This window comes from Nicotiana tabacum, chromosome 5 (genome assembly GCF_000715075.1).
Source record: "Nicotiana tabacum cultivar K326 chromosome 5, ASM71507v2, whole genome shotgun sequence".
NCBI lineage: Eukaryota > Viridiplantae > Streptophyta > Magnoliopsida > Solanales > Solanaceae > Nicotiana > Nicotiana tabacum.
In genome coordinates, this window is record NC_134084.1 from 38,147,770 (window position 1) to 38,171,207 (window position 23,438).

General features: G+C 36.1%; 2 long non-coding RNA genes across 2 annotated transcripts; both read right to left on the reverse strand.

The window, feature by feature from the left end:
- Positions 1 to 6,283: 6,283 nt before the first annotated feature.
- Positions 6,284 to 9,498, reverse strand: LOC107799991 (uncharacterized). Its single transcript, XR_012709206.1, has 3 exons — positions 9,199 to 9,498; positions 6,663 to 6,747; positions 6,284 to 6,477 (listed from the first exon to the last, which is right to left on the reverse strand). It is a non-coding gene; the product is annotated as an uncharacterized LOC107799991 (long non-coding RNA).
- Positions 9,499 to 15,575: 6,077 nt separating this feature from the next.
- Positions 15,576 to 19,905, reverse strand: LOC142180600 (uncharacterized). The gene is made up of 2 exons (XR_012709207.1): positions 19,555 to 19,905; positions 15,576 to 16,079 (listed from the first exon to the last, which is right to left on the reverse strand). It is a non-coding gene; the product is annotated as an uncharacterized LOC142180600 (long non-coding RNA).
- Positions 19,906 to 23,438: the final 3,533 nt, after the last annotated feature.

Consider the following 23,438-nt stretch of genomic DNA (forward strand, 5'->3'; position numbering starts at 1 on the left):
TAAGTTGAAATAGTCGAAACAGCCTGTGGCGTGTTGTTACAAGGGTTAGATTTAATCCTTAGGTTTGCAAAAGGTTGTAAACTCGAGTTGTATCTTTCAACTTAGAGTTAACTTGATGTGGTGGAAACAACTTGTGGTGTGTTGCTACAAGGGTTAGAGTTAATCCTTAGGTTTACAAGAGTTTGTAAATATTGTTGTTGACTCAGAGTTGTAGTGAAGTGTTTGAGAAAAATCCTACTGGGCAGTAGGTCATGGTTTTTAAACCTTTTGAGCCTAGTTCTTTCCACATAAAACTCCTTGTGTTCTTTACTTTCTGCATTATTTATTCCCCAATTGTAGCATAAGGAATGCATAGAATAACCAGTTCCTTTTATAAATCAGTGCACACAAAAAATTGACACCACATAAATCACTCCCTCGTGTGTGGCATCAAAGTATACAATATCAAGCTAGGCCTCTGAATTCGAATACACAGCTTGAGCGAGCAACAATATGTTGCTTCATAAAAACACCATGAGACAAGATGGGACAAAGGTATATACAATGTCCATGCGTAGACCTTCGATCATCATAACAGCCAATCCGATCTGTATCAGAAATCCTTGTAATGGTAAAGAAGAAGATGATGTTAGATCCAAAGTTTTAATCATGAAAAATAATATCTCTCCCATTGCAGGTACATTTTAGCAAAGGAAAGGATGAGTAAGATCATAACAAAAAAGAAAGGAGCAAAGGAAAGGAAAAGTAAAATCTTCAAAGATCTGTTAGCCTACGAAAAAAAAGAAAAGAAAGGAAAGATCAAAATAAGGAGAGATCAAGATTGCTGAGAATCCTCTTAAAATGTAAATCAAGCACTGAAGATCCGCTCGTTGAAGGAAGGCTGCCAAGTTCTGAAATAAAAGGATTAATTAAAGGTTGCTCGTTTAAGTAAGGATTTGCTTGTTGATGGAAGGTCCTATCAAGTCCGTCACTAAAGTCATAAATCAACGAAAACTCCACACTTATTCTTGGAAAGAATCATCACTTAAGATTCATTCTAAGGATCGATTTCTTTGGATTTGCAATCTCTTAGATCAACCTCATCAAGAAGCAAAGTAGATCCTCGAGTAATATATATATATATATATATATATATATATATATATATATATATATATATACTTTGGATTTGCAATCTCTTAGATCAACCTCATCAAGAAGCAAAGTAGATCCTCGAGTAATATATATAATGGGAAGACCAAGAGAAAATGCATACTTTGATTGAACAACTTCATGCTCTTTGTTCTGCTCTAAGCAAACATTGTTATCTAAATATGATTTACTGTGTAACTAGTAGAGAGATGAAAGAGAGAAAAATATTGGTAAGGCATGTATAAAAAGTACAAAGAGTGTAGTTAGAACTAAAAAGTAGTTGGTGTGCTTGACAATAACAACTCGCTTGTACGGAGGTTTTCAAGGAGCTTTAAAGAAACCCTCTTGCAACCCAAGGGGACTGAAATAAGATTTACATTAAATTCGAACCAATTTAAAAATATTTGGTGTCATTTATTTTCTGAATTTTACATTTTGCTTTTACTATTTACCCCGTATCTATTTTTAGTCGATTATTTGGTAAACTAGCTAACTACTTAGTCATAAAATGAAAACTAGACAATTCACCCCCTCTCTTTTACTTTCAATTGGTATCAAATAAAGTTTCACACTTTCATTTTTCTTAACAACTAGTGTGAAAAAGATCATATCAAATCAAGTAATCATCGGAGCTCCATCTCAAGAAGGGACTTCATAAGCGAGACCCTCATACTTCAATGGACAACTCTTTTCACATGGAAATCTATTGCAAAGTCTTACTATGTCAAAGTTTGGCGTGTAATAAAAAGTGCAGATTATCCAATTCCAGCAACAAAGTCTTATATGAAAATAGATGGACAAACATTTATAGATCCCATCTATATAGATGAATATTCTGATGAGCAAATGGTGGTAATACAAGTTGATGCCAAGGCAGGCAAAGTTCTCTACAACGCGATAAACAGAGAAGAATAAAGAAGTCTCAAGTTGTAATACGACTAAAGAAATGTGAGATAAGCTGGAAGTTATTTACGAAGGGACAAGAAAAGTCAAGGAAACAAGATAAATCTGCTGATCCATGACTATGAACTTTTTCAGATGAAAGAAAGTGAATTCGCTAAGGAACCGTTTTCCCGATTCAATAAAATTATTGGATATCTAAAAGCTTTCGGAATACCATACTCAAGTGGTGAGAAAGTTAATAAAATCCTAAGAATTCTACCTACTACTTGACAAACAAAAGTAGTTGCACTCGAGTCTCAAGATCTACACAAGTTGTCATATGATGAACTACGTGGAGATCTCATTGCTTTGAGAAGACATATATAAAAAATGAGGGAAGGAAGAAAAGAAAAAAATTGTCGCTTTCAAAACCTCAATTGAAGGATCTGAAGATGACAACGATAATGAAGCTGATGCTCTAGATGAAGAAATAATGTTGGTTTCCAAAATAATAAATGGACTAATGAGTAGATACAGGAACACGAAAAAGGGAGAATGTCCTATAGAAGAACCTCCAGACAATACAATAAACAAGAAAAGAATGATGAAAAATATTGTGAATGTGAAAAATATGGTCATGTACAAGTAGAATGCCAAAATCTCAAAAGAAAGGCCTCCAGAGAATTTAACAAAAATAAATCTATTGGAAGTTAGAGTGACGGAGACAACTCAGAGCATGCATAAGTTGCAAATTTGTTTTTCGTGTCTATCTTAGAAAACGGTAAGAACAAGTTCTCAGCCTGTTGGGTAGATGCAAATGTATCCGATGGCTCCAACAAGGAAACAACATAGAATTGCTTCATGCCATGTGGTAAATATAGTGAGGTAAGACCCTAAGAATATGATAGATGTAATGAATTACAAGATATTTTTGATCTCACCCAAAAAGGGTCTCAAAAGATTCTCTAAGAATTAAAGAGACTGAATAGGGAGAAGAAGGACTTGGAACTTAAACTTGAAGTTTGTGAAATTGAAAGAAATATGCTTCATGAAAAAGTTCAGAAATTGCAATTGCAACTAAATGACATGTGCAAGTACACCAATCTTAGCTCTGTCAGGTCAAACCAAGCGACTATAAGTCAAATAGAAAAAGGATTGGTTAGAACTAAGTCCACAAGTATTAACACAAGTGGTAGATCGAAAACTGGATCAATCCCTGTGTATCATTACTGTAACAAAGTTGGATATAAATATTCCTTTTGTAGATTTAATAACTCAAATGATTCAGGATGGATCTGGAAGCCCAAAAATAGTCCTGATATTACTAGAAGTAACCAAAAAGGACCTAGTAAGCTTGAGTAGCTAAAATAAGGCAATAATCTTATTTTATAGAAACACCACAAGAAAAGTCTAACATGTAAATGGTATCTAGATAGTGCACGTTCTTCTCACATGACGAGCTACAAGAATCTATTCAAAGAAGTTACTTTAAATGGAGGAATGTTTAGTTCGGTGATGATTCAAAAGGCAAAATCATTGGAACTGATACAATTCCATTCAACAATAACTGTGATATTACAAAAGTTTACTTAAATACATCCTGCTGAGCATAAGTCAACTATGTGACTCACATATAAAGTCAAATTCAAGAAAACATGTTGTGATATCGAAGATGATTTAGGTAAAATCATTCTACCAGGAAAGAGGTATGGAAATGCTTACATTTTAGACTGCATTGAAAACTTATATGGTCACATTTGTCTGGCATGTATATCTGATTATCCCTAGATTTGACATAAGAAACTTGGCCATGCAAGTATGCACCTGATTGAAAACTTTCTAGACATGACCTAGTCATTAGCCTTCCCAAACTTAATTTCTCTAGGAGCCATGTATATGATGGATGTCAACTTGGAAAACAAACTAGAAACTCTTTCAAACCCAAATATGTTGTTTCCACAACCAAGTCTCTTGTCACGACTCGAAACCACCAATTGGGTGTGATGGCGCCTAATGCACTTGCTTGGCAAGTCGAAAAGAAAAGAGTGACAAAATAATAATAATAATAATAATAATAATAATAATAATAATAATAATAATAATAATAATAATAATAAAATTTGTTCAAGTATATAGCCTTTAACATAACATAATAACACCAATACATGATAAATTCCATAGAACAGGTAAATACAAGGTCATGAGCTCTAAAACGAAAATACAAGTCTAAAAACCTAAATAACAAATACTATCCGAAATAAAGACAACAATACAAAATGGGAAGAGACGCCAAGACTGTGGTCGAGATGAAGATCTACCTCGACTCTCAGTGACCAACTCAGTTATACGTCTTAGCTACTGATGACTGGGTCCGCCACCTGGATCATCATAACTAAGTGCAGAGTGTAGTATGAGTAAAACTGACCCCATGTACTCAAAAAGTATCATAGCTAACCTCGACGAGGTAATGGAAGTAAGAAATATAAATGATACTCGCTATAACCTGTATAGTTTATGAAGACAACAAGTGCAGAACACTAATATGATCAGGTCATAAATCACATAAAGAACCACCTTGGTGCACACAATTATTTAAAAGACTCTGCTTAGTTAGAATCCAGCATATAAAGAAGATATGCAATTAAAGAAGATAGTAGTCAAGGAAGTTACAAGTAAAGATGAAATACAACAAACAAATCAAACACTGGCCATTTTTTCCTCAGAATTGCCATCAGTTTTCCTCAATCTGTGTGTACACCATTAATAAGGCACATCAAAGGGTGACTATAGGAGGATGGATCCATATCCATACATTGCGCGGCGTATTCATGTGCAATAATCATAATCCACCCAGTAGACAGAACAATTGAAAACAACAATGTAGATAGAAAGAACAAACATGAGAAATAGCGAAATGATTAACTAAAAGGAATAACAATTAGGTTCCTCAATATTACAACCAACCATTTTCTTAACACATCAAGCTGAGAGGTTAAGGCAATAACCATTAACGACATAGTTAACCTACAAAATCATAATAAGAGGAATGTATTCAAGATATAAAATCAAATGGTACGACAACACTCTTCTTGCATTTATCTCATCCTCACCAAGCATATGTATGTATGTCAAATTAAATGGCATGGCAACACCCTTCGTGCATTTATTTCATCCTCACCAAGCATATGTATAACAGTACCAACCAAGTAGAAGGAATACTAATAACAACAACAACGAAGTAGAAGGTACAAAGATAACAGTAACAAATAAGGCAGAATCATATGGATAACGGTAACCAAAAAGGTAAGAGGCACAAAAGTAACAATGGCAAATAAGGTAGGAGAACACGTGTTTCAATAAATAACAAGATAGAAGATTTAGATAAAATAATGACAAATGAGCAAATACATTGATGTAAATATAACAAACAAGAAAGATAGCATGAATATAACAATAATAAACAGATAGAAGGCATGGATAGAACAATAACAATTAAGGTAGAAAGCAAAGATATAACAACAAGTTGCAACGTAGTTCACATAGGTGCAACAATGACAACTCATGATAAATGAATAAATGTACACGTAAGGGAAAGATAGCATAATATAATGCATGTCTCTCATCCTCGCCTGTACGGAAACACCCTTCGCGCTATGAACTCTCGTCTTCACAATATAATATAAAAATAATATTACGGCATCACATGATTTTGCTTTCATCCTCATATAATAATACAAAATAATTGTACGGCATCACCCGTTGTGCTTTTACTCTCATCCTCACATAATAATATAAAAACAATAAAGGAAACATCCTTCGTGCAATTAACTCTTCCTCACCTGGTATATATACATCAACAACATGCAAGGTAGGAAGCATGGATAACATGAAGAAGAGTGATTAAGCAAAATACACCACGTGAACGACAACCACAAATATTGCACCAATAAACAAATAAATAAAACCTATTGTTCAAGTATCTAAAAAAACATACATAAACATGTATTCGTGATTTAGGTGCAGTTACGACTGAATTTAGCACATCAAAAACCTCACAAAGAATCCATCATAGTTAATCAAGTTGTAATAAGCATAAGCATGGTATCTAACCTTGATATTTATGCTCATATTATTATAGAAATCAAGTAAAATATGAGGCAAGAAAGTCACATGGTTCAAAAAGGCACAAAAAATCATATAATCTACTCCGAGAATGGATAACCTTGGCACATGCACATACGCTCGTCACCTTGCATATGCATTACGCTAACATGTAGCAAACAATATCATTTTATAAGGAAATATTCTCCCAACAAAGCTAGGAAGATACTTACCTCATTTTGGAACAATTTCCACAATTCAATACCGTCTTCCTTAGAAATACTCCTCAAAATGATTTGTCATGACCCAAAATCTACCTAGTCGTGATGACACCTAACCCAACCCGCTAGGTAAGCCAAACATCTGGTATACAATTCAAATGAAAATAATAAGTAGTCGATATGTGAAATAAGTGATTTCTCATACAATATCCCAAGGATTGATAATACAAGTCATGAGCCACTAGACTTAGATTTACAAATAAGGTATGAAAATAAATACACCATCTGTTTGGAATATACATAAATAGAATACGAATCTAAAATTACCAAGGACTATTGGTAGCTATATCCGGAAAGCAGGTATATCTTTTATGACAGCTCCTGCCATCCACATCGGCATCAGCTTGAAGATCTGCACGCAAGGTGCAGAAGTGTAGTATGAATATAACCAATCCCATATACTCAGCAAGTATCATAAGTAGCCGTGGCGAGGTAATAGTGGCAAGAATTATTAACGATTCTCGCCAAATAACATGTTAAATTCATATATCTCACAAGTATACAACAAAAATGTTATCAAGCTATAAACCACAAATAAATACTCCTTGGTTCCCAAAGATAATGTAACGTGCTCTTTTCTAGTCAACAATCTAGCATATAGAGAAGACATGAACCCAATGTATCAATCAAACATGCATATAGAGAAAATATGGGTGATTAAACAAGTCAAGTCTCACGGATTAACATATAGAGAAGATATGTACTGTGTTGCATATCAACAAGTAAGGTGGAATATAAAGAGGATATGCATAGATGTAACGACCCCATAAACCACAAACAGTCGTGATGGCTCCTATCTCAATTTCTAGGCAAGCCAACATAACAACAACGAAACATCTAGCAGAAATAACACATAATAACTGCGTCAAAATACAATAACTCCCCATAATTGATAATACAGTGTCATGAGCTCTAATCAAAAGTACAAGTATGGAATACAGAATACTGATAATTTTTGAATTTAGAAATAACAGCACAAAAAGGAAAAGAGACGCCAAGATTGTGGTTGGGATGCAACTCTACCTTGTCTCTCCAAAATGCCTAGAGCAACTCCTTACAACTGGCCATAACTAGGTCTGACACCTATATCAGCACAATTAAGTGCATAGTATAGTATGAGTACAACAAACCACATGTACTCAGCAAGTACCATAACTAACCTATAAGAGGTAATAGAAGCAAGAATTACAAATGATACGTGCTAATCACCTATACTATATTGAATTCGACAAGAACAGAACAATAATACGAGCAAGTCATAAATCTCATAATGAACTACCTTGGTGAACATTGTCACACCTCCTTTTTCCGCCCCCGCGAGGGTACGTAGGGAGTTTTTTCCAATTAAAGGACAATCGAAACGGGATTTGTTTATTTATTTCAGAGTCGCCACTTGGGAGATTTAGGGTGTCCCAAGTCACCAATTTTAATCCCGAATCGAGGAAAAGAATGACTCCATATTACATTCTGCGTACCAGAAATCCGGATAAGGAATTCTGTTAACCCGGGAGAAGGTGTTAGGCATTCCCGAGTTCCGTGGTTCTAGCACGGTCGCTCAACTGTCATATTCGGCTTGATTATCTGATTTTATACATATAGAACCTATGTGCGAATTTTAACTTTTAACCGCTTTTGTCATTATTATTATTTTTATCAAGAATTGCAACATCGTGAAAACATATCTTGAACCACGTTACATCAATGCACCCGTGGTTGTTGACATATCTCAACTCGGTTGAGATTTGGATTTGGGTCACATAAATGTGCACCCGAGTTTAAGGAAAATAAATTATTAAAGGTGCGTCTAAAGCAACTAGCGTATTGTTATTCTGGGTAGGGCCGTGGAGTTTTGCTAAACGGTCCATTCCGAAGTCTAAGCAATTTTTTAAAGCAAATATGTACTGAGGGCCCCGCAATTTTGTATTTTTCTTCGGCGAGGCTCATCCCGCTCTTATTTTTAAAGAATTGCAACGTCGTGGACATGCATCTCGGACCACGTCACAATCAATGTGCCCGTAGTTTTTAACATATTTTAACGTCGTTGAGATTTGATTTGGATCACATAAATGCGCACCCGAATTTAGGAAAGTAATTTTATTAAATATGCGTCTAAAGCAACTGCGCGTTTGCACTTTGCGAGGGCCATGAAATTTGCTAAATGGCACGCCTCGGTTTATTTCAAAAGATCACATTTAACTTAAAAGCACGAATGTTCATAATCAAAACAAACTTAACCATATTCACCTTAGGCTAACTATAAGGAAAACAAGAAAAAACTAAAAATATAAACTATGAAGACAACATTAACGTAAAGGAATCCACAAAGATATCATAACTTTATTCACTTTTAAAAAAAGACAACAAGCAAAATAATCATATGGGCCACAGGGTTATCATGGCTTTATTCACTTTTAAAAAGAGAACAACAAGTAAAATAATCACATGGGCATATAACTGGCGCAACAACCATGACCGAACAGTAAAACTTTTTTTATTTTCGTTTCTTCTGTGATTAAATACAATAGAGATCCATTTGAAATAAACTTAATAAAAGGATATGAAAATCAGTCGAAATCAATTTCAACATATAACCAAACACAGTTGCTACATTATGATACCTATTTCCATATTTGTTGGATTGTTTTTCTCTTTCGCTGGATTCACACTTTTAATGGATTAGTGTCTAAATCAAAACAAATAATCAAGGAAAACATTAATCTTCACACAAGTTACCGAAGAAGCAAAATACATAGACAGAAACATGTAAGCAGAACAAATCCAAAATAAAGAAAGTGGGTCTTACATTGAATCTTCACACACAAAAACGACAGTAATCACTGGACCGAAATGGAAACCTCGACGGAAATAGGAAGCTCGGACCAAGACGGTCAACGACCCGAGATGTTGGCTGTTGCTGGGTTTTTTTTCCGATGCAGCAGATTGATTCGAGAAGATGAAGTAGAAGGGGTCGTTTTGATGTGAGAGAGTGGGAGTTTTTTTTCTTTTCAGTTTTTTTAGGAAGAAGAAGATGAAGTCCAAAACCTTTTTTCTCTCCTTTCCGTTTTTTTGTTGGTTTTTTTTTTATGAAGAAGAAGGTGACCCCCTTCTTCTAATTTTTTCTTCTTTTTTTTTCAATCTCTTTTCCCTTCTTTTCTTTTTCCAGACCCCCTTTTTCCTTTCCAACTTTTTCCTTTTTAAATCCACCCGTCCCTTTCCAATTTTCCTTTTCGTTTTTTCAATCCAACCTTTTCCTTTTTTATAACTTCCCTCCTCCGTTCCTTTTCCCCACTTTTCAAAAGATGTCCGTGTATTCCTCCTCCTTTTTCAAAAGATGTTCCCCATTATCTTGGAGTTGGTGTAAGGTGTGGTGGGTTTGGATTGTTATGGGTTAGGTCCGAAAATTAGGCCTAAAAACGGGTAGTTTGAACCCAAATATTATTCTTTTGCCCGGACCCGAGAATAAGAACACGACGTTGTTCAATTAATCCTATGTAAGTAAAATAACTACCAAAGTAAGACTGACATTTAAAACAAAACTATTTTTTAATATTTTTTCAAGATTAAAATAGCTACAAAACATTAATAAAACTATTGTTGTGATTTTCGTTTTTATATAAAGATAAAATATAAAGTATTGTTTTTTTTGTGTGTGTGTTTTCTAAAGATTAAAATGACTATAAAACGTTAACGAAACCATTTTTTTGTAATTTTCGAAATTATATGAAGATAAGATAAAAAAAATACAAAGTACTAATTTTGTATTTTCAAAAGATTAAAATGGCTGCAAGACATTAGTAACTATTTTTTGTAATTTTCGAAATTATATAAAGTACAAAAATAAGGTAATATTTTTGTATTTTTCAAATTTATGAGAAACGCATAAACTAAAGTATATATATATTTTTTTGTAATTTTTCTTTTTGTGACGAAATAAGGTAAAATAGTCAAAATTAGCTAAAATAGCTATATTAGACCTAAATTAAATATTTACGCTAAAAATGTGAAAATTCTTGGGAAGGGTCAAAAATCACATGTCTACAGCTGCCCCTCTTTGACTGGAAACACGAAGAGTTTTCCGACAAAGAACGACTACACATGTTTCTGACCCGACCCTTATTTGGAGGGACTAAACTAAAGGAAAAGAAAAAGAATGTGACCGAGCCCTGGTATCTGAGCTACCTACATATCCTTGGTTATAGAGAAATCAGGCCACGTGTAGTTCGGAAATGAGAGAGATGGTAGAGTGTACCGAGGTGAAGAGCCGATCGAGGTGCCATTCCGTTGAGGTTCCGGTCCGCGGTCCTGCTATTACAAAAAATGAAAGATGAAGAAAACTAACTAAGCCTATCAGCTACTAGTTACAAGGATTCCTATCTATAAGTCTTCTGAAACTTGGTCTCGAATCTTGAATGGTGCTTCATGTAGACTTTGGATTTGAACCTTGAAACTTGCTAGTTGTAGATGCTAGTTCATCCTTCTTCAACTTTTCGGATCAGGACCAGGCTTGCAGTTCTTGCGACCTCAACCAACTACTGAGCAGAGCACATCTTTTCTACCCTTCTGCACTTTGGATTCTTTTTCCTTTTTTTTCTGCTATTTCCAGCTTGGATTGAATGCTGGGGATTTTTATTGTTTCCTGCTGGGGATTCCTATTGTAACCTTCTGTTTTATTGTCCTCTGACTTGATCTTAAAATGTATGCCTCTATTGTATGGGCGGGCTCCCAACTTCAATACTTGAAAATTAATGCTGAATGTATTCCTCTGTTATATTGGCGGGCTCCCAACTTCAACACTTGAAATGAAAAGACTGAATGTATGCCTCTGTTCTATGGGCGGGCTCCCAACTTCAATGCTTGAAATGAAAAGACTGAAATGTATGCCTTTGTTCTATGGGCGGGCTCCCAACTTCAACTCTTGAAATGAAAAGACTGAAATATATGCCTCTGTTCTATGGGCGGGCTCCCAACTTCAACGCTTGAAATGAAAAGACTGAAATGTATGCCTCTGTTCTATGGGCGGGCTCCCAACTTCAACACTTGAAATGAAAAGACTGAAATGTATGCCTCTGTTCTATGGGCGGGCTCCCAACTTCAACACTTGAAATGAAAAGACTGAAATGTATGCCTCTGTTATCTGGGCGGGCTCCCAACTTCAACACTTGAAATGAAAATCACAAAAATAGTTTTATTAATGTTTTGTAGCTATTTTAATCTTGAAAACATATTAAAAAATAGTTTTGTTTTAAATGTCAGTCGTATTTTGGTAGTTATTTCACCTTCCAAATCTCACATAAATAAACAACTCTCAACTTCAATACTTGAAAATTAATGCTGAGTGTATTCCTCTGTTATATGGGCGGGCTCCCAACTTCAACACTTTAAATGAAAATACTGAATGTATGCCTCTGTTCTATGGGCGGGCTCCCAACTTCAATGCTTGAAATCTAAAGACTGAAATGTATGCCTCTGTTATATGGGCGGGCTCCCAACTTCTACTCTTGAAATGTAAAGATTGAAATGTATGCCTCTGTTCTATGGGCGGGCTCCCAACTTCAATGCTTGAAATGTATAGACTGAAATGTATGCCTCCGTTATTTGGGCGGGCTCCCAACTTCAATGCTTGAAATGTAAAGACGGAAATGTATGCCTTTGTTATCTGGGCGGGCTCCCAACTTCAATGCTTGAAATGTAAAGACTGAAATGTATTCCTCTGTTATCTGGGCGGGCTCCCAACTTCAACGCTTGAAATGAAGAGACTGAAATGTATGCCTCTGTTCTATGGGCGGGCTCCCAACTTCAATGCTTGAAATGTATGTCTCTGTTCTCCAGGTGGACTCCTGACATCAAACTTGAAAAGTATGTCTCTGTTCTCCAGGCAGACTCCTGATTGCTAAATTTAAAATTGAATGTCTCTATTCTCCAGGCGGACTCCTGATTTCAACAACAACTTAGGAGGAAATGCCTCTCCTATGGGTAAAATAAACTTAGGAGGAAATGTCTCTCCTATGGGTAAGACTAAACTTAGGAGGAAATGCATCTCCTATGGGGTGAAACTAAAACAAACTTAGGAGGAAATGCATCTCCTATGGGTGAAACTGAAACAAACTTAGGAGAAAATGCATCTCCTATGGGTGAAACTAAAACAAACTTAGGAGGAAATGCATCTCCTATGGGTAAAACTAAACGTAGGAGGAAATGCGTCTCCTATGGGTAAAAACAAACTTAGGAGGAAATGCCTCTCCTATGGGTGAAACTAAACTTAGGAGGAAATGCCTCTCCTATGGGTGAAACTAAACTTAGGAAGTGCGTCTCCTATGCGTGAACCATTTCCTTCTTCCTGAATTATTTACTTACCTGTGTTGTCTTCCCTCGAAACTGCTGGGGATTATTTTGCTGGGGATGACTTTTCCTTTTCTTCCTTACCCACTCTGGGTTGCCCGAAACTCTGTCGAGGATGCTTCTACATCTCGATGATCCACTGGGGATAACACTGCTGTGGATAACTCTGCTGAGTAAATATGTTATCTTACTCCTTCCAAAATTACTTCCTTTTGAGTAGGATGTTTCATTCCTCTGCAAACTACTTCCCCCTTTTTCTTTTTTTTTTGTTTCTTTTTTTTTTCTCTTTTTTTTTGAAATGAAAAGACTGAATGTATTCCTCTGTTATATGGGCGGGCTCCCAACTTCAACCAACAAATCACCATTCTTTTCTTCAGGGGGGGCTCCTGATTACTTAAAATTTGAATTGTATTCCCTTATTCTCCAGGTGGGCTCCTGATTGCTGATACTTCCATTGTATTCCCTTATTCTCCAGGTGGGCTCCTGATTGCTGATACTTCAACTGCTCTTCCTTGTTCTCCAGGTGGACACCTGATTGCTAATACTCCAACTGCTCTTCCTTGTTCTCCAATTGGACGCCTGATTGCTGGGGATAATACTACTGGGGAAGTCTCCTTTCTTCCCCTCCTTCAAATTCAATTTTTTTTAACACTGCTGGGGATAAAAGTGTTATCTTCTCGGGATAACGTTATTGAGGATAACGCTGCTGGGGAATTTTATCCCTTCAAATCGATGCTTCATTCTTCTGGAAGCTGCTGGGGATGATAATGGCTTTTTGCTTTTCTGAGCACAAGTGTCATCCCTTTATTCTATCTGCTGGGGAATACTTCCTCCATTGAAACTTATTATGTTGGAGCAACACTGGTTCAAACACCACTTCCCTTGAGACTGGTGCTATCTTTATTCTTCCTCGAATGGGTACCTGACTTTCAGAAAATTTTCCAAATGAAAGGAAAATTTTCTGCCCCAGTTTGACAGTCTCCCTTATGGCATGCATTTCTGTCATCAATGCCATTTCCTTTACCTGTTTCAAATCAAACAAAATTTGTTAGTTTAAAACATGGTGGTTGGTTGTGATACTCCTACTAGGATGACTTTTCCTTTTCTCCTTCCTTGCTCTGCGCTCCACAACTTGTTGGGGATGATATTATTTGCTGGGGATAATTCCTTTCTGCTGGGGATATCCCTCTTCATTTGTGACATAGCCTGGAAACTTGCACTTCACCGATCTTTTAGTATCGTATGAATTTCCCAAATCATGCTCACTGCTCTCATTGCTTTGTCTACAGGCCTTGGTCTTGAGGTTTAACAACCTTTGATTTCGGCTGGGATATCCCTCTTGACACTCGTCAATCCTTTTGTCAACTCCCTTTTGCTGGGGATATATTTTTTGACACTGGCCTTGCGCTTGTTCCTTTCTGACTATACCACTTGGATGTACTAGCCAGATCTCATCTTGCATAATTGGAAAGATGATGGCCTATTTTGAAATCATTTCCCACTGGTTCTGACCAAACAGACTCTACTGGGGAATTTTCTATGAAAGGAAAAGATAAAAGGGACAGAATAAAAGACAAATGAAAAAGATGACTCTGTAACAAAAGAAACTATAAATAAAACCTATCAAACGCAGACACCGACTCTAATGGTCATGACATGCATATGTGGCCTATCCTCCGTTGTCAATCGTCTTTCAAGACCTTCAATTGGCAATTCCCCATCTGATTCTCAATCTTATTCGACTTGTAGTGCCCGAAGGGTTTTCACTATCAAGTCTCTCTCATTTTGGTTTTTCTCTCAGCTTTAATCGCCTTATGGTGTCTGTGAAGATTTTCACCGATAAGACTCTCTCATTTGTATCACTTTCCAGCTGGGGATTTGGAGTGTTGCCGGTATGACTCTCTCTGCTGGAGATTAGAGTCCTTTCTGCTGTGGAACAGAATGTTATGTTCGCCGGTAAGACTCTCATTTGTCTGACTTGGCATCTTTTGCAGACTGGTTAGAATGTCTTTCTTTGGACCGTAATGTGGGTTTTTGGACAGGCTGAAAGGAAAGGGTATTAAAGGCTCAAAAGTGCATCGATTTTGTGTTATTAATTACAACTTTTGGAACTAGATTTATTTACAACAAACACAACATTTGCCCCGGTTTCTTGTTTGGGGATATTTTAATTGATTTTTTTTCATTTTTCAAAACTATGACCGAGCCGTGAAGCTCCTACGTATCCTCTTTGAGGAATAAGATCAAACGTAGTTCCCAATTCCTCTGTTTTTTTTTATCATTTTTCTTTTCTTTTCTTTTCCTTTTTTTTCTTTTTTTCGTTTTGTTGTTTTCTTTCTTTCTTTTTTCTTTTCTTTTTTCGTTGCTACTGATTCCGAACGAGGGGTATGAAAGAAAATAAATAAGGCTCAAAAGGGGTAACAAAGGATAAAGTGTTTAGGTAGCAGAACAAAAATGCCTTCGTCATTCCAGTCTTCAAAACATGCCAAGTGCAAACAACACAATTGAACATAGATTTATAGTCTCTTCCGATGGTGCTGGACTTTGACAATTATGTTAAACATTTTATTTTTCCTTTGTCATTTCTAAAGCACCGTTGGGCGACACTCTCATTATCATGAACGATCCTCATGCCAATTTGGCGAATCTTGCTTTTAACGGTCTTCTTTGTGTTTAACTTGCCCCAGTTCCACATGACTCGGGCTTCAAATAATCCCAAACCGTTCTTATTTCCTTTAAATGCTTTGATCACCTTCCCAGAGTCTTATGATTAACTTTTAAAATTAGGCCCAAACTGTGTGCGCATGTCATGTCACGAGAATCGGCGCTAAACAAAAATGATAAAAGGACTAAACAAAAAGATGACTGGAAACAATAAAAGACCGGATTTTGTATCAGACTACCGGTGAAATGGTTTGAAAAAACAAAACAAACCCGGAATAAAAATCCTAAACAACCTGGACAAAACTTAAACAAACCGCTATGACAAAACAGAAAGATAAGACAGTTTAACACAAGACAATATTCAGATTACAACCCTAAGAATAATCCGGACAACAGAAATGACAACAAAATAAGCCACCACAAACTTCTCTCTTGCTAACCAAGGAACGGAGCGTCCTCCCACTTTATCAAAACTGGCATCTTAGTCACTGAGCTTCGCATCAATACTGCCAAGACCATTACCAGCTTCAATATCATCAACCTCCGTCAACAAGTTCCCAATAGGATTCGAGTGCTTCTGTTATCAGGCCTGATCCCCGCAGAGTGTGTATCATGAGATGCAAGTAAAGGATTCTGGGTGTCATTGTCCGGCTTACCACAAACCAACCACCTTAACATTCTCTGCGAAACAAAACAGGTTAGAATGGACTCAGTCGGTCCTCATTATTAGCAACATTTTTTTCTTTTTCTTTTTTTTTTCTTTTTTTTCGATTTCTTTTTTTTTTCTTCTTTTTTTTCGATTTTTTTTTCATTTTTTTTTGTCGTGGTCGAATATTATGGAGATTGCCTACGTATCATGACCCCGCATGAATCAGACCGAGCGTAGTTCGTGACCAATAAAAGATAAACAATACTAAACATTTTTTTTCAATTTTCATATTAAAATAAACTGGGTTTCAAAGGTTTGAAGATGACCTACAGACTCGAAAATCAAACAAACCACATATTCTAATCAAAAGATTTACAAACTCAAAAAATAAATGGCCAGCTTCCTTTCTCCGTTTGACAAATGCAACCGAACGGTTATTTTTGCAAACGTGACCCCTTCCAAATCTCCCATGAATTTTGAGGCCGGGGAGGATTATTTTGACACTTTACAAACTTGACCGTTCTTTTACGAAAATAGCCTTTCGACAACTGAAAGATACTCTAAGTCTATTTCGGCAAGAACGGTTTAAGACGCGGCCGAAGCTGGCTTGGCTTATTTTGACCAAAAAAAATTCAAATGGTATTCACCTAACCGCTGACCTTTTTTTTCAAATTACAATGAAAACGTGGTGTTGCAAACACGGCCCTTCAGCGCCTCGGGGACGAAGATTTTTAAGGCTGTGTGGGTCAACTGGACCAAAATCCTAAACATGACCCAAAAGGTGGCTGTTTATGCAAAGTCAGCCTTCCGACGTCCTTTTCGGGAACATTCGGCTATGTCTTGACAAAACAGCGTCACCCGACTTCTTTATGACAAAATTAAAATTTGACATATTTTTTTTTGGCTATTTCTAGCAAAAGGGGAGGCTGGACACCGTCCAACTTAGTTATGACAAAATTAAAATTTTGACACGTTTTTTATTTATTTATTGGTTTTTGGCTATTTTAGCAAAAAGGGGGTTGGACCCGATGAGGGTTGCCTACGTATCTCACATCCGGTGAGAATCAAACCCGCGTAGTTCGGGCAAATTAACCGAACTATTTTAAAACATGACTCTTTTCCATTTTTATTTTTTCCTGGCAAGAAAATCTATTTTCCTTTTCTATTTTTGAAAAAGACAAAATAACGATTTTTTTCCATTTTCAACAAACAATAAAACAATCTATTTTTTCAAAAAATAAAAGACTCTCTTTTTTTTTCTATATTTTTTAGTAAAACAAAATAAAATATTTTCCTTTTTTTTCAGAGTTTCGCCAGTAATTGGTCATTGATTTTTTCTAAAATAATCAATTAACTCCCTAACTGATATATTCTTTTTCCTTTTTTTTTTCTTTTTTTTTCCTTCAATTTTCCAACATTCCCGAGATTCAGAAACCGGTCAACATGCAAGTTCGAAACAAATATATGTACAGAGCAAGTAGGATGCATCAGAATGGTCTTTTCATTTCAGGTTGCTAGTCCTAGACGGACCCAACCCCTGTGTTGAGTCCCCTAAGTCAAATGCAACGTGATGCAAATAAGCGTTCCTACTAGGGATCCGACATGAGGTTTCGTTATACTAGGTTTATAACCTGGGTATATGTTCTAGACTGTGTACCCGAGCGGACAACTCGAGTCGAGGAGGGGGCAACTTACCGGGAACCAAAAGGCCATCCGGCTTCGTAACTTATCCGTCCTCTTTCTTATTTCAGGTATTGACACTAACAGAATAGGGAGCCTCGACCAGCGAGCTTCTCCTCGGAGGTAAGAAGAGAAGGGTTTCGGCACAATTTATATACAGTTCAGATAATATCAAAGCGGTAAAAGACAACATTTAGTATGTTATGTCAAAACATGCAATATATATCAGATAATAAAGCCAAATATAACAATTATTCTAAGCTCGAATTCTTGAACCCTGAACCAGTAGTTCTGGGTTTAATTTCCCCAGCAGAGTCGCCAGAGCTGTCACACCTTCTTTTTCCGCCCCCGCGAGGGTACGTAGGTAGTTTTTTCTAATTAAAGGACAATCGAAACGGAATTTGTTTATTTATTTTAGAGTCGCCACTTGGGAGATTTAGGGTGTCCCAAGTCACCAATTTTAATCCCGAATCGAGGAAAAGAATGACTCCATATTACAGTCTGCGTACCAGAAATCCGGATAAGGAATTCTGTTAACCCGGGAGAAGGTGTTAGGCATTCTCGAGTTCCGTGGTTCTAGCACGGTCGCTCAACTGTTATATTCGGCTTGATTATCTGATTTTATACATATAGAACCTATGTGCGAATTTTAACTTTTAACCGCTTTTGTCATTATTATTATTTTTATCAAGAATTGCAACATCGTGAAAACATATCTTGAACCACGTTACATCAATGCACCCGTGGTTGTTGACATATCTCGACTCGGTTGAGATTTGGATTTGGGTCACATAAATGTGCACCCGAGTTTAAGGAAAATAAATTATTAAAGGTGCGTCTAAAGCAACTAGCGTATTGTTATTCTGGGTAGGGCCGTGGAGTTTTGCTAAACGGTCCATTCCGAAGTCTAAGCAATTTTTTAAAGCAAATATGTACTGAGGGCCCCGCAATTTTGTATTTTTCTTCGGCGAGGCTCATCTCGCTCTTATTTTTAAAGAATTGCAACGTCGTGGACATGCATCTCGGACCACGTCACAATCAATGTGCCCGTAGTTTTTAACATATTTTAACGTCGTTGAGATTTGATTTGGATCACATAAATGCGCACCCGAATATAGGAAAGTAATTTTATTAAATATGCGTCTAAAGCAATTGCGCTTTTGCACTTTGCGAGGGCCATGAAATTTGCTAAATGGCACGCCTCGGTTTATTTCAAAAGATCACATTTAACTTAAAGCACGAATGTTCATAATCAAAACAAACTTAACCATATTCATATCCATAGGCTAACTATAAGGAAAACAAGAAAAAACTAAAAAATATAAACTATGAAGACAACATTAACGTAAAGGAATCCACAAAGATATCATAACTTTATTCACTTTTAAAAAAAGACAACAAGCAAAATAATCACATGGGCCACAGGGTTATCATGGCTTTATTCACTTTTAAAAAGAGAACAACAAGTAAACATATAACTGGCGCAACAACCATGACCGAACAGTAAAACTTTTCTTATTTTCGTTTCTTATGTGATTAAATAGAATAGAGATCCATTTGAAATAAACTTAATAAAAGGATATGAAAATCAGTCGAAACCAATTTCAACATATAACCAAAAACAGTTACTACATTATGATACCTATTTCCATATTTGTTGGATTGTTTTTCTCTTTCGCTGGATTCACACTTTTAATGGATTAGTGTCTAAATCAAAACAAATAATCAAGGAAAACATTAATCTTCACACAAGTTACCGAAGAAGAAAAATACATAGACAGAAACATGTAAGCAGAACAAATCCAAAATAAAGAAAGTGGGTCTTACATTGAATCTTCACACACAAAAATGACAGTAATCACTGGACGAAAATGGAAACCTCGACGGAAATAGGAAGCTCGGACCAAGACGGTCAACGACCCGAGATGTTGGCTGTTGCTGGGTTTTTTTTTCGACGCAGCAGATTGATTCGAGAAGATGAAGAAGAAGGGGTCGTTTTGATGTGAGAGAGTGGGAGTTTTTTTTCTTTTCAGTTTTTTTAGGAAGAAGAAGATGAAGTCCAAAACCTTTTTTCTCTCCTTTCCGTTTTTTTTCCGTTTATTTTTATGAAGAAGAAGGTGGCCCCCTTCTTCTAATTTTTTCTTCTTCTTTTTTTTCAATCTCTTTTCCCTTCTTTTCTTTTTCCTTTCCAACTTTTTCCTTTTTAAATCCACCCGTCCCTTTCCAATTTTCCTTTTCGTTTTTTCAATCCAACCTTTTCCTTTTTTCAAACTTCCCTCCTCCGTTCCTTTTCCCCACTTTTCAAAAGATGTCCGTGTATTCCTCCTCCTTTTTCAAAAGATGTTCCCCATTATCTTGGAGTTGATGTAAGGTGTGGTGGGTTTGGATTGTTATGGGTTAGGTCCGAAAATTAGACCTAAAAACGGGTAGTTTGAACCCAAATATTATTCATTTGCCCGGACCCGAGAATAAGAACACGACGTTGTTCAATTAATCCTATGTAAGTAAAATAACTACCAAAATAAGACTGACATTTAAAACAAAACTATTTTTTAATATTTTTTCAAGATTAAAATAGCTACAAAACATTAATAAAACTATTTTTGTGATTTTCGTTTTTATATAAAGATAAAATATAAAGTATTATTTTTTTTTGTGTGTGTGTTTTCTAAAGATTAAAATGACTATAAAACGTTAACGAAACCATTTTTTTGTAATTTTCGAAATTATATGAAGATAAGATAAAAAAATACAAAGTACTAATTTTGTATTTTCAAAATATTAAAATGGCTGGAAGACATTAGTAACTATTTTTTATAATTTTCGAAATTATATAAAGTACAAAAATAAGGTAATATTTTTGTATTTTTCAAATTTATGAGAAACGCATAAACTAAAGTATATATATATTTTTTTGTAATTTTTCTTTTTGTGACGAAATAAGGTAAAATAGTCAAAATTAGCTAAAATAGCTATATTAGACCTAAATTAAATATTTACACTAAAAATGTGAAAATTCTTGGGAAGGGTCAAAAATCACATGTCTACAAACATGATTTTTTAACATACTCTGCTGAGTCAACAATTCAAGATATAAAGATGATATGCAATTAAATTAGGTAAATAATCAAGGACATTGCAAGAAAAGATGAAATGTAGTAACCAAATCAACCACTCGCCAAATTTTCCTCATAATTTCCATAATCGTACCAAACCATTAATCTATTTTCCCCAATAACCGTGTGTACACCATAAAGAAGGAGCATGAAAGGGTGACCCTAGGGGTTTCGATCCATATTCGCATACTGCATGGACAACTCACGTAATGCACAGACAACTCATGTGCTAATAATATCAACCGTATGGACAACTTACGTATTGCATGGAAAACTCATGTGCCAATCATATCAAATGCACAAACAATCAACCTCGCGTGGTCATAGGTTCAATATCATAATCCACCAAGCGTGATCACATGCTACCAATCCAGATCAAATCACACAGAAATTGAGTATACAGGAATACATGTACATGATCAATGAATATCAAAGTTTCATACTCCTGGACTGGTATAAATGACATTCTAAGGTGTATGCATGTGCAAAGTGTTATATCATAGCTCAATCCAGCAATTTCATCACGGAAGTAGAAATTATCAGGTTCAATCAGGATAATAACCTCAACGTAATCTCAAATATGGTACAAATAGCTCACAGAGGGGTATAAATAGGAGGAACATCACAACATGAAGCTTAGCAATCAAATCAAGCCATATCATAACCTAAGCACTACCCCAAGCATGAATAACACCCCGATTCAGGCACATGGGCTCAATCCCCACACATGTGCACCTCCCATAGCGCATAACTATCACAAATAACTCAAGAAACTAGTGTCTCGACCAAGTTTAGTAAGATACTTACCTCAAGCAAGCCAAATCAATCCCCTAATAAGCCCTTCCTGTGTTAATCAACCTCCATACGGCTCGAAACTAGTCAAAATAACTTAATATCATCACTAAATGCCATAAAAATGATTCCAAATGATAAATCTAAAATCTTTAACCAAAATCAAAAAGTCACCCAAAATCAAAAAGTCAACCAAAAATGTCAACCCTAGTCCTGCACCCCGAAATCCGACCAAACTCACATATTCCGAACATCCATTCAAATACAAGTCCAACCATACCAATTACATTCAATTCCTGCCTCAAATGGAACCTCAAATCATCACATCTCACTCACCAATAACATAGTTTAAAAAACCCCCAATATCCCACCTTTAATTTATGTAAATTAGGTGTAATAATCTATGAGTAATCAATATCTAACACCAAAAGTGAGTTAAGATCACTTACCCTTTCAATTGTGATGAAAATCCCTCCAAATATTGCCTCTAACTGAGCTCCACAACTCAAAATGACATAATGAACATATTGCAACTTCTGAAATAACAATCCGAATCTAATATCATCAAAGTCAACTCCTAGTCAAACCAATGAACTTTCCAAACCATCAAATTGCCAACTTTTGCCAATTAGAGCCAAAAGCTTCTAGAAACATCCAAATGCAAATCCAGGCATACGCCCAAGCCCAAAATCACCAACCATACCTAACGGAACCATAAAACTTGGTCAACTCGTCCAACTTAAAGCTTCCAAATTAAGAATCATTCTTCCAAATAAATCTCAAACCACTATAAAACGAAAACCGACCATTCACGCAAGCCATAATACCTCACATGAAAGTACTCAAGGCCTCAAACAACCAAACATAATGCAAATTCTCAAAACAACTAGTTGTGTTGCTACATTCTCTCGCCTTTAAACAAATGTTCGCCCTCGAATGTTCCATGAGTCGTTCTGAAGCCATCAAAAGTATATACAACTCACCATACACTGACCCATGGGTGATCCCATGCCACCACAATCCACATAATCCCATCAACACCACCCAACCGAAGATTCTTTCTCTAACCATAGTCCATAAACCTTGGAACCCAATCACCAACATTTGGAATTCATTATATGGCCTTTGCATCTATACACTATAATACTCTGAACAAGTTGTACCAAGCCGTACCAAATATTCAAATATATAATCACATGATATAGTACATAACACATGTACTCATAGTAATACCTTATGACAACAATAGTTTCTCATTACTAAACCCGATTCCAGCGATATACCTCATCTAAAATGAAAGCCTTGTTCCAAATCTTCATACACTACCAATGATGAACGGAACACATAGGAACTCATAACCACTTATCAGATCAACAAGTCAAGGAGCTCACTCGCCCGATAAGAACCATAGCTAAATTCTAAGCTGACTTTTGACATTATTCTTCCAACTTACCATAACTAAATTTGATAGCACAAATTTTAGGTCAAAGAATCTAATTTCACATAGTGAAAGCCACTTGACTGACATACCACACCAATGAGACCCAGAGCTACATACGAGGCAATCTCTGCACTTGACAAGCAACAACGCGAACGTAACCAATGATGGAAGGAGAAGCGACTGAGAGAACTGTCCTGCAAGCTTAATAGATACCACCACAAAGCATAATTCTGTTAATCCATCTCACATGAGAGGAACAGAACACACCAAAATAAGCAACGAGGATCATATCCCAATACAACTCCGCTACGGCGCGTACTCGATTCGACATATTGTTCCACATAGATTACTTTTCCGAAATT